Below are 12,102 nucleotides of genomic sequence, written 5' to 3' on the forward strand. Positions count from 1 at the left end.
GTGTGGATGATCCAGGAACTCAGAGGGGCGTGGCACACCTGAAACACAGAGAAGGCAGCTCTCTTCCAAAAAGAGCCCTAAGTGATAGACTATAGAACAAATCAGATGTAATATTAAAGAAATACTACAACTGAATTTAGGACATGTGGGGTATAGAGCAATATGTATTTATTTTTTAAAGTGGGCTTATTAGAATAACATAGAGTTAACATAGAAGTAGTTGTAGTTGTTGTAAGCAATTCTGATCCACACACCATTTAAGAAGGTGGAACAATGCACAACAAAATCTTGTTACTGCCAAATGCTCCACTATGGTCACCAGCTAGTCACTGACTGTGTCTGTCTGCTCAGCAGGTAGTGTACATTGTGTTTCGCCTGCTGCAGCCGAAAATGACTCGATGAGAGCTAGGAGAGTGAACCAAATTAATGAAGTTGCGGGGCCACAAAAACCAAAACAAATAGACTACAAAGCTCCGTAGATAGAGCTGAGGGGAACTGCAGCCGGGTGATAATTCTCTATGGATTCATCACTTCTAGCATCCATTCATAGATTCATTGTTTATATACAAAATATTGATCATAGCAGCTCTAAATGAACTGCATACTAATGCCACATTCATCTTTCGTACACACATAAAACCAAAAGTGAATTAAAGTTTGGCACAGATCTGGTGCCTCAGTCAAAATAATTGAATCAACCAAAGAATTCGGAAATTCAATCAACAAATGTATTGTGAAAACACAAAACGTGTTGTGCAGTTTGATGAGCTGAAGACTTGCATGCCAGTGCATCTGCTGCAAAACAGAGAAACATCATTCATCACCGCAATGCATCTGTTGTGAGTTTATTTGCTTTCTGAGGGTGTTTGGAGTTCACTCAGTCAATGGCATGCAAGTACGTTACTTTAACACAACACAAAGCAGTGATGAGTGCAAAAGCACAACTGTTTCCACAACTAAACTATTCAACTCCTTTAGAAAGTAGTTCCTTTAATACTCTAAATGTGCATCTGCATCATTTGTTCCTGTGTGCTGAAAACTAATGCAACACGGTGTCATGTTAACAGACAAATCAGTCGCAGTGATTTGTGGTCGAGGTGAAAACCCTCCTAACCCAAACCTGGCCCCAGTCTGCCCCAATGTTGACTTAAAAAGGACAAAGCCGGAGACAGGCTTGCTTTAATCAGAAGCGGATGTTACTGTAAGAGCCAAGTCCTCTTGTCTACAGCGAAATGTTTAGACCATGTGGTCAGGTTTGATGCTGCCTGCAATCCTCCGCGCCGTGTGTTACACTGGTACTTGACAGTGGATTTATGGGGTGCGAAGAAAGTTTGTAATGATGTGGATTTTTTATCCAGCTCGATGGGTTCTTTTGAGTCTAAATACGGAAATTAAAGCCATTGGGCCTTTGAAATGGCTTCATTTTGTTCAAGTTTTTGCCTGCTACATTGAGTTAAAGCCGGAAACCACATCTGTACTGTACAAAGTTATGTTAAAGTTTGGTACCAAAAGTATCACTGATAACATCTGTTATAGGTCTGGCCATATTTAAAACAAATTTTTCATCTTTCTGTTGTGCCAAAAAACGTTTAATCGTGTGCATGAACTAGTTGGATGACACCAGAAAGGAAACTGAGTCATCACATCTGATCAGTACATCATTCAGCTGGTAAAATTCCAGATGATGTTTGTTCTAAGAGCTTTAACAATATCTCTTTGGAGTTGAACGAGAGGTGTTACTACTCCTTTTCCTCATAACAGGCTGATGACTGAGGCCCATAAATGTTAACATAAGTAATGGCAATTTGCATTTACAATACACTTTGTTTTGCTGCATAGTAACAGGTATAATGTTTATCATGTTCCGTTCTTCTTTGTTTTAGTTTTAGCATGCTAACATTTGCTGAGGCCGATGAGGATGTCATAAGGATGCCATTTTGCAGGTATCTGGTCATAAACCAAAGTATTGAACAAATTATATTTTAACCTAATGATGGCACTAGATGAGAAGTCAGGGGATCATCAAAGATTACACAAATTTCACAGCAAACCATTCAAAAGTTCCAGACATTTTACTCAAAACCACAAATGCCAACATCATGGTGGCGCTGAAGGAAAAGTCAGGAAATCACCAAACTCATTGTGCATCCTCAGGGAGCCATGAATGTCTGTACAAAATCTCATGGCAATCCATGAAATAATAGTTGAGATATTTCACTCTGGACCGAGCTACAGACATTCGTCCATAGAGCCAAGCAGCTAGTGCGGCTAAAAATGTAGTTCTTTGTCTCAAATCACTGAGGTTTGACTCAAATTCTGAGATTGTCTTCCTCTGCCTCTGGGAGAAGTTAGTATAACTAAAAGTCCAATATTTGTCTTACTGAGATGTGTCTGGGCATAGGTGCAAAACCACTTTATCCATATCTCTGGCTTAGTAACTGGTTGTTCTCCATCATCCTCGCCTTCTTGCGCATCCGCTCATCTGTCGCAATCTCCTCCCCTCCTTCGTCCATCTGTGCCGGTGCTTTTGTCCTCATTAGAGAGGTTACTGATGCATGAGGGAATGGGCTGGCAGGCCAGTAGCCACATCAATAAACGTGGGATTCATATTAAGCGGGATGTGAAAAGTTTCTCGGTCTGACAAACACAAAAACAGGTGAACACCGTCCGAGCTCTTTAAATTCCTAAGATTTTCGTTGAACAGGGGAAAGTCTATCAAGTAATACCGTATAGAGAAAAGAGTTTCATAGTACAGCAAACACAATACTTGCTTTCTGTAGGATATTTTAGAAAGCTGAAACCTATACTGGCACTGAAAATAATCATGCTGGACATGCTGTAGCTCCCTTTTCCAGACTTGGCAAGGGCTCTGCATAGTTCCCTCCAGTGTCTGGTAAATTACCTGATCACCAGGAATGCAGCATTTAATTTTCTTGTTCTTTAGCTGACCTTAACAATTTCTGCGTCAAGGGCAATCCGAAACTCCAGAGCCATGGGGATCAGTCAGTCTGGGTGTGGAAATAAATACCTGTGTGTGTGTGTGTGTGTGTGTGTGTGTGTGTGTGTGTGTGTACAATATACACATGTAAATGCAAAAGGGAGAAAGGACTGTCTTACTGTCTTCCTGAAGAGGTCATTTAAAGCCCTGATGATGAATAATAGGTTGGCTGAATGTGAGCGAGTGAGTCCCTCTGGTGTATATTTAAACGGCGGAGAGATGCTCTCTTACTCATATAAACTCCCCGGTGGTCTGTGAGGTTAATTGCTTTCTCCGGCAGGCGCTTACAGATTAACTATCTCACTGAATGCATCCATACAAATGACTCTGCATATACCACAACAAATTCAATGGCGCGTGTGTGTGTGTGTGTGTGTGTGTGTGTGGTGCACCACACACACACAGTCAGAGAAGCTAATGAGTGCGACTGACTTTGACTAAGGAAGTGGACTCAACAGAAGCTTTGGCTTTAGAGTGTAATAGTCCAACATTAATAGCATGGATTTGGTGATTTGCAGGTGAAAAGATTTATCGTCTTATTGCTAGACTATTTTTTGGTAGAAAATTGAAAGTTTTTATTCCAATTCCAATTTATTACACTTTTGGTCTTGTTGATGTAGTTTTGGTCACAGTTAGCAAATAGTTAGCACATCCGCAGATAAGGAGAAACGTATATTAGCTTTGCTTGTCTCCACCAACTCCTGAAGAAAATATTTGGCTGTTAAGCAGCTAAATGCCCCTTTAGGTTCAAAGGGTAGTCACTAACTGTGTTTGTCTTCTGTTTGGTGCTGAGCAGGTAGCTCACAGTGGGTTTCTCAGAGCTTTTTTTCATTGAAAACAGCTGTTCTCCTGCGTCTGGAAACGACACATGAGAGCGGTGAGAATGAATCAAAACAGAAAAATCTAAATAATGAGCTGGAACACACTGAAACGTATACAAACTCCTGGCTTGACAGCCGATAAATAACACATGTGGAGAGAAAGAAAGCGTGTCTTTGCAACTTCTTCTGCCGTCAACCGAGCATGCAGCCTCTCCCCTAAGGTAACAACGCTTTCATGTGTTAGCTGAGCAGTGTCAGAGTGAAACCAAACACTAACGGATGACCTACCAGCTTCTGGGCTGACATTAGGGCAGAGGCAGAGTTCAGGCAACGTACGGCTCAGCAGACTGTGAGGTGAACGCCACCAACTCCAACAGACACCAACATCTGGCGTAGCTTAGCCGCCCCACACACACACACACACACACACACACACACACACACACACACACACACACACACACACACACACACACACACACACACGGTCTGTTTTCAGGAAAGACTTCAGTCGTTTATAGAAGCATGAGAATCCTTTTGGTCTTTCTGTCAAAATGCTTTGGTAAGCCTCTCTCAAGCCAGCCACCCTGACTTTACCATCTGTTGGTTTGCTCGTAAATCACCGCAGAGTTTGAGAAAAAAGTAACTTCTTCGGCTTAAACTTTATGACATGTTTGCTACATTTCTCCTATCTGTTTGGATTGAGCAGCTCGTCTCTTCTCTGTGTAATCACATGTAGGATTAGAGCGCCGGGGCTTTTAAAGGCCTGTGATGTGCTCCACATGGTCGGGGTTGCTGCAAACACTGAGCAGATCATCCAGGTGACGCTGGTGATAAACTGCTCGTGTGGGAACATCTCTGATCACTGACAGGAAGGGAACTTGCAGCGTGAATCTCTGAGAAATGTCAGACCTGGTCATTATTCTTATTATTCCTTGAGCTAATTTGTAATCTGTAAAGCAGAGATGAAAATGTTTACACTCTGTGGAATACGGAGTTGCCTGTCAGGACGATAACAGTCAAGCTTGATTGAAATTAATTTGGTCCCTTGACACCAACAGAATCCAGAATGTGATGTCAAGTGTACACCTAGGTAATTCCTTGATGATAATTAATGGAGGCTGAGCTGACAAGTCATTTTGTGTCTGTGTGGCTCTGTAGTAAGAAGAGTGGATCGTAGAACTCGCCATGTGGGGAGGATAGCTCACGTAATGATTTCATGTGTCCGTGTGCATACTGTGCATCTGAGGCTTTGTCCATTCATTTATGTGTCAGTGCATTTGACAGCACATATACAAACTAAAAGCCTTAGTGTATTCTTTGCCAGTCTTCTAAAATCATTTCCATTTATCTTTTATTTTGGTTTGGATCAGAGTTCCTCTTTTGTGGTCAATTTAGCTAAGTTAGCTATGATTCCCTCCAAAAAATGGTGGTTAATTGGCTTTACTAATTCATGTTCAATTCAACAAAAATTAAGAAATGCTTTGATGGCTTTCCTCTACTAACGGCATTACTGGGTACTTGGTAGCGTATTTGTACCTGTACCCCCCCCCCCCACCTCAATGTAAGGTGCCATCCTCATTTATATAATTAAGGGTAGACTAAATATTCTCGGTATAATACAGTACAGGTCAACAGCACCACAAACACACCTCCCTACAATTTCAACAAAAACTTCATAAACGTAGGCTGTATCTGTAGTTGTAGCTATATCATAATCCAACAGATTCCAAGGGGATAAACCTTTCCTTAAAAGCCACAATCAGGACAAACTTTACATACAGCATCACCAGCGTGTTGCCGATCCCTTCAACTGTTTCATAATGTGGAATTAGATTAATATTGCACCATCTAGAGCCTTTTAGCACAGATTTAGTTATATCTATGTAGGATTTTGGAACTATGCAAACAAAAAAGGAGTTGTGTATTTAAATATATATATATATATATATATATATATATATATATATATATATATATATATATATATATATATATATATAAAAATATACGCCCACATGTGTAGAGTAAATATCCATTTAGCTGTGGTAGAGGTACACATTAACACATGGTGGTTGTAACATGGTAACTACAACCAGTCCACAGATCATTAGGTGCAGTTGTCAACCAGATTCCATGCTGAAATCGTGTCTACAGAAGACTCAACAGTAAGACCATGCTAAAAGTCTGAAGCTCCAAAGTGTTGGGGATTGACCAATGACTGCACTGAACTATCTTGGACCTCATCATGCAAAAAAAACCCTCACACTGCTGTGTTGAAACAGTTAACTGACAGTGATTACATGTCATATTTGTAATGTAAAAACCATCCACGTACTCTGAGCGCCTTCATTCAGAGCCAGCTAATAGTGTGCAGCCCAGATGTTTTGTTTAAAACATACTGTGCTTTTCACTTTCTTATCTGGGTCTTTGTGTCACTTAATCAAACAAATAGGGTTATTTCCTGTCCGGTTGATGGTCGAGTCTTTGTCAGAGGGACGGCGATAATACCCATGTGGTACTTTCCTCTTTATCTACTGTACGCGTGTACGTCTGTGTACTGTATGAGAGGGAAAGAGGATGTAAACCATCTGGGAACCTTTCACATAGTTTGGGATGTCTTTTCTGCTTTCATTTGGACATATAAGGATGTTGTAATCAGAAATGATTGAGAGGAAAATGTAAAAAAAATAACAGCTCATTGAGACAATAATGAAAAATCATTATTATTTGCCAAAAATTCCAGCCACATTTGCAGGACATGCCTATTTTTAGTAAAGGTAAAAAAAATACACTTTCTGTTGCTTTCTCATGACTAAACTGTTGGGCAGCAGTGCCATCTAGAGAGACGTTAGTAACCTACCAGTGATGCTGTTAACAGAAGCATCTCAGAAGCATAACACTGTGGTGCTGATATTATAATTATCATCATTATTTTGATATTTTGTGTGAGAGAAGTGTTCAAATCTGTACTAAGTTTATGGTGTTGTATTGAATGCATGATCAAATCTCCTTTCTCATGCACGTTTGAATTGTTTTGTTTTGTTTGTTGAAATGTGTTAGTATCGCCACTCAACTTCATTTATATACTGTAGCACCTTTCATCAAACACGCAGCCACCAGTACTTTTATGGGACACATACAAGTAAGGACAATTTTATAATTAATTTAAAAGGACCTTGGTGATCATGCTGGAACATAAAATGAAAGAAAACCTCTGATGTAGGGATGAGCAAGGTCATTTAAAGCGGCTGGTAATAATAGAGATAGATTGAGTATTTCACCATCTTTCGAAATTAAAATAGGTGAAAGAAATATGTTTTAATGATTTATTTAAATTTAAATCAGAATCTAAATTCCCTCCCAAGTTTGTGATGTTAGTTTTAATCTGTTTACTAAGACCAAGCATGCATCTCTACCTGTAGCTTATGTTTAATGACCTTAACTTTTCTGTGAAGCACATAAACTATTGCTTGTTTCTTATGTTTTACATTGTACATAATGTGTTATTTTGTTATGGTAGTATTTTCTTTAAAACTAAAACATGTTTAACATTTTAAATTTCATAAAGATACTAGTTTTGAAAGGTTATTGTATTCAATTGCATGTTATTATAGAAGTGTGCATTTTTTAAGTAGAGCTTGGAACCAGAACTGTTGCTGCTATAGGCAATGACTACAAACCCTCTCTATATGCTGATGTGCTGTTCTGTGACTAGAAGAGGTCAGAAAAAGATGATATAAACATGACCAATACTGGCACCGCTGATACATCCTCACCATGTAGTGCTGTGAAAGTGCCACTTTTCATGTCCCACGTTGCTGTTCAAGGACCTTCTCAACAGTTTATGAAACAAATTAAACTCTTCTGTTCACATAACACCATGCTTTTGGCCTACACAGTATGAAGCACAACAAAGTTAGCTTTGGAATGTTACAAGAATGAAATGAAAGAAGAAAAGATCCCAATAATCTTTGTTTTGACCAATATTTATTTCTACTTTCTCAATAGTAACATATAGTTCAGGACAAAATGAATGTTTGAGAGAAGCTAGCACAGCAGTTTGCAGAATATATGATTCAAAATCGTACCATATTTAGTGAAAGTCAACTGCTCTCTTGAATACTAGGGATTTTAATTATTCTCATAAACAAACAATATTTCCCATAAGCAAGAAACCAGGGTATTTGTTTCTATACTTCTGTGTTGAAAGCTAACAACATTGCATTGGACAAGTTTTTGGACAATCAATTCTAAATCCTGTTGATTCTGTTTATCATACATCCCATAGAGTCAAGGGCCTTAGTGAAACAAAATCAGAAACAGTGACAGTTATTGCACCATGACACGAGTCAACACACCATCTCAGACACAAACAGAACGACAGCGGGCAGCCGAGAAACGTTAAGAGGAAAGCGCACGAGGATACGTTGTCACTGCTACCAGAGAGCGAAGCGGAAGAGAAAGAGAGAAAAGGTCGAAAAGTTGCAGAGCAGAGAAAAGCTTTCATAGAGACATGCTGAGGGACTACACATATATAGATATAATACTCTATGTTCTGAGCTGCGACAGTCTTCAAGCAGAGGAAGAAAAGACAGAGGATAGAGATAGTCAGATCAAGCGCGGAGAGGAATACAATGCTTGGCGGGGTTAGCATGCTTGCAGCACGGAGAAACTTTACAGGAAGCCCAAGACACAGAATCACATGTAAAGGCTAGAGCGACAGTGCAATAATCTACAGGCTAAAGCTATACGTCGGACACTAAAGCTAATTACAGGAGCTACACAGACTTTATATATGTATATATGTATATATATAGAAATAGATATATAGGATAGGCGATATCAAACAAGCTGGATAGGCAAGGCATTGCATGCACGTGCAAAGGAAGCAAGTCTAGCAGCAGCAGCAACAAGAGAAGAAAATGTCTGGCTTTCCGAGACTACCATAACGAGATTCCTGTGTCGCTGTAATACATCTGATGTCGTCTGTGTCACAGTGTGTACGCCAATTTTATCTGGAAACAGAATTCGGATTAATAAATCTTAAAAGTGTGTTAAACTCGGAGACTGTCCTCCCCCAAAAAACGGCCCCATAGGTCATTTGTACAAGCAGCAATTACAACCCATATTTACGTTTCAATGTTAGTCTCCGCCCTCTAAAGGCCATAGTAATTATGACAACAGCAAAGCAGGAAGTCACGTAATGTGGTATTAAGACGAAAGTCTGTTAAGGGTGGACGGGAAGGGTTAAACAGGAGCCTGGTGTTCGTGTCCTGTTTAAAGTAAAAGTAAACAACGGGTCATTTCAACTTTATATAACAAACGGAATTACATCACGTTCTCCGTCACATGTGTAATTACCTCATGAACGAACGCATGACATGAAGTAACGTAATAAATGTACTGATTTAAACCCAAACCTCGATCTTTTTCTAATCATAACCAAGTCGTTTTTGTGCCTAAACCTAACCAAACTGCAACTGTTTCACATGTTTAAAACTGCTAGGGGGGCCAAATTATGAAAGGCTCCCATGGGTCGTATTAGAGCAGTGGTTCTCAACCTGGGGGTCGGGACCCCCAAAAGGGTCGCAAGATAATTTTGTGGGGGTCGCCAGATGGTTGGGGAGAAAAAAATGAAATAACATATTCTAGACTGGGAAATGGTTTTGACATTACTGCGTGAGTTTGGTACATTTCATGTTATATTCAGAGCTTCACGTGTAAATCAGGAGGTCCGGGAACACAGAAAGGGATCAGGGGGAGAGAAAAAGTCACAAACGCATCAAAAAGCCACAGAGCCTGGAGCACACTGGACAAGGCTAGGTGCTAGCTGCTAAAACTAAAACTACACTAAACTGTCATTAAAGCAAAGCATTATTTGTTTACATTTATTAATCAGAGCATTCACAAAAATCACTCAAAATCAGCAGGGGGAGGCGTGTAGAAACAGCTGTTTACACCGGTTTGCAGCTCTCTTTCTCGTTGTCGAGGGGTTTGGGGAGATCGCGAACAACAACCTCAATATTCTGGGGGGTCAGGACTCAAAAAGGTTGAGAACCACTGTATTAGAGGGTAGGAACAAACAACCTATGTGGTCGTATGGTTTGGAGGCTAATCTCTGTTGGGACGTAATACAGTAAAACTTATATATATTATAATACAATAAACTGCAAAAAATGAAATGCTTTGATTTCCAACAGACCCTTGATTCATGTCACATTCAGACCAAAGAGCTAAAGTTACATTTTTGAGGATTCTTTTTTTTTTTTTTTAACATCAACTTATGAACAACCATTGGACATTGCACGTTATTAGGTCATGTAGTATACTTTAAAGTGCACAACCTCCTCTTTGGAGGAAAACTAGACAATACTGGCAAATTTATACTAAGGCAACACAGTTACAAACACACTAAGGTACACATTGGCACGTTGACATACCGTCAAGTATTTACTTTGTGCACAAAAAACACAGGGCTTCAGAGTCAAAATGGCTTTGCATATTCACTTAAAATCCAATCACCAAGTTAATTCGAGGTGAAATCTGTCAATTTCTTTAAAGCCATGTCACTGAAACACATTTTCCTTGAAATAGCTAGAAGAGTCACAAACCAAGTCAAGTATCTGACATACATACTGTACTGTACATATACACGCACACAGACACACACACACACACACACACAGACACACAGACACACAGACACACACACAGACACACACACACACACACACACACACACACACACACACACACACACACACACACACACACACACACAGGAAAAAAAGCCTTTTGGACAAACAGGATGAAAATACAGGTAATCTATATTGGAGATAGAGAAAATATGAATAACTTTACCTCACAAATAGTCTCTGGTTATATGTCTTATATACACTTATGTATACACAAAGATATGTACTTAGGACATCTTGAAATACTATTTACAATCTATGATCAAAAGTGATTGTACACTGAGCGACCGTGTTGAGCAAATTGTGCTTTTCTAACTTCTAATGAAAATGCTACAGAACCTCTGCTTGTTAAATCAGGGTTCACATTTCATCAACTAACCTGCCTACAGTAAGCATGTTTTTAGTTTTGGCTAACTAGTAGCAAACTTGATTATCGTTAACTATTGTACACTTGAATTCACCGTTTCTTTTGATATTGTGCAGGCTATATAGATTGGACCCATACTCGAATATTGCTTGTGAATGAATAAAGAAGGAATCTCAGTTGCAAAGCTAAGGGATGCTCCTCCTTCCCCGATAATTTAGTGCAAGTGATGTCAGGTATGCAGTAGCTGCAAGTCTGGTGAAGTTCCTATATCCAGACAAAACACCATTGTTGCCCCGTTCCCAGTTTTCGTAAGATCCTCCATTTTTCTTTAGTTGCTCATCCAAAAACACCCCTGACAAATAGCTCTTCGTTATGTTACTGTAGATGAGAGGATTTACAACTTTATAGTTCTAATCCTTAAAGTTTTATTGTGATAACAGCAAGTGTGTGGCAGAGCCGATAGGTGCAATGATGGGCTGCAAGGGGATTTTGGAGTTGTGGCCACAGTCGGTATTGCAGGTCATGTGATGCCCACTGGCCCAAAAAGCTTCCCATCATGGCTGGATCGATTCATCAGTAGACCCAGGGGCAAGAATGTGCTGTTGGGCCGCTACTGCGCCCAACCTACCGCTATTTGGTAGGTGGGGTTTGTGCAGGATGCCGTGTGTCGCACTTGTGAGGATTCCCTCTGACCAATCATTGGTCTGCATTGTTTTAACGCCACCTTTTACTATTGGTTCAGCTCGCTTGGAACCTCAACCGAGGTGGTACCAAAAAAAGGACCAGGTACTATCCACAACTTTAACAAACTGAACTGGACCGGACTGAACTGGACTGCTTTGTCAAAACGCGACTTTAGAAGACATGGCCACAAGCTTTGCTAAGAATGCAGGGCCTGTTAATATTGTTCTTAAATTTGGCAAATTTGCTATTAATCAAAACCAGCTGACATGCAGTAAACTCAGGGCTTTGGTGGCCCCTCAGGGCATTGGGCCCCTTGGCAGTTAACCACTTTGCCCAGTTGGTAATCCAGCCATGCTTCTCATACACAATAATTCCCCAAAAAACAAGATGATGACTAAATTAGTTTTGAGTGCCACACACTCTGACATGATACTTTGTGTTATCACAATTTGATCCATTAGGTCAAATGAAATGTCCCCTTGTGCGTGGGTTATGCAACTTGAATTCCCTTGGTTGGTAAAGGCGGACTCCGCC

Source organism: Sander vitreus, chromosome 22, assembly GCF_031162955.1.
Source record: "Sander vitreus isolate 19-12246 chromosome 22, sanVit1, whole genome shotgun sequence".
NCBI lineage: Eukaryota > Metazoa > Chordata > Actinopteri > Perciformes > Percidae > Sander > Sander vitreus.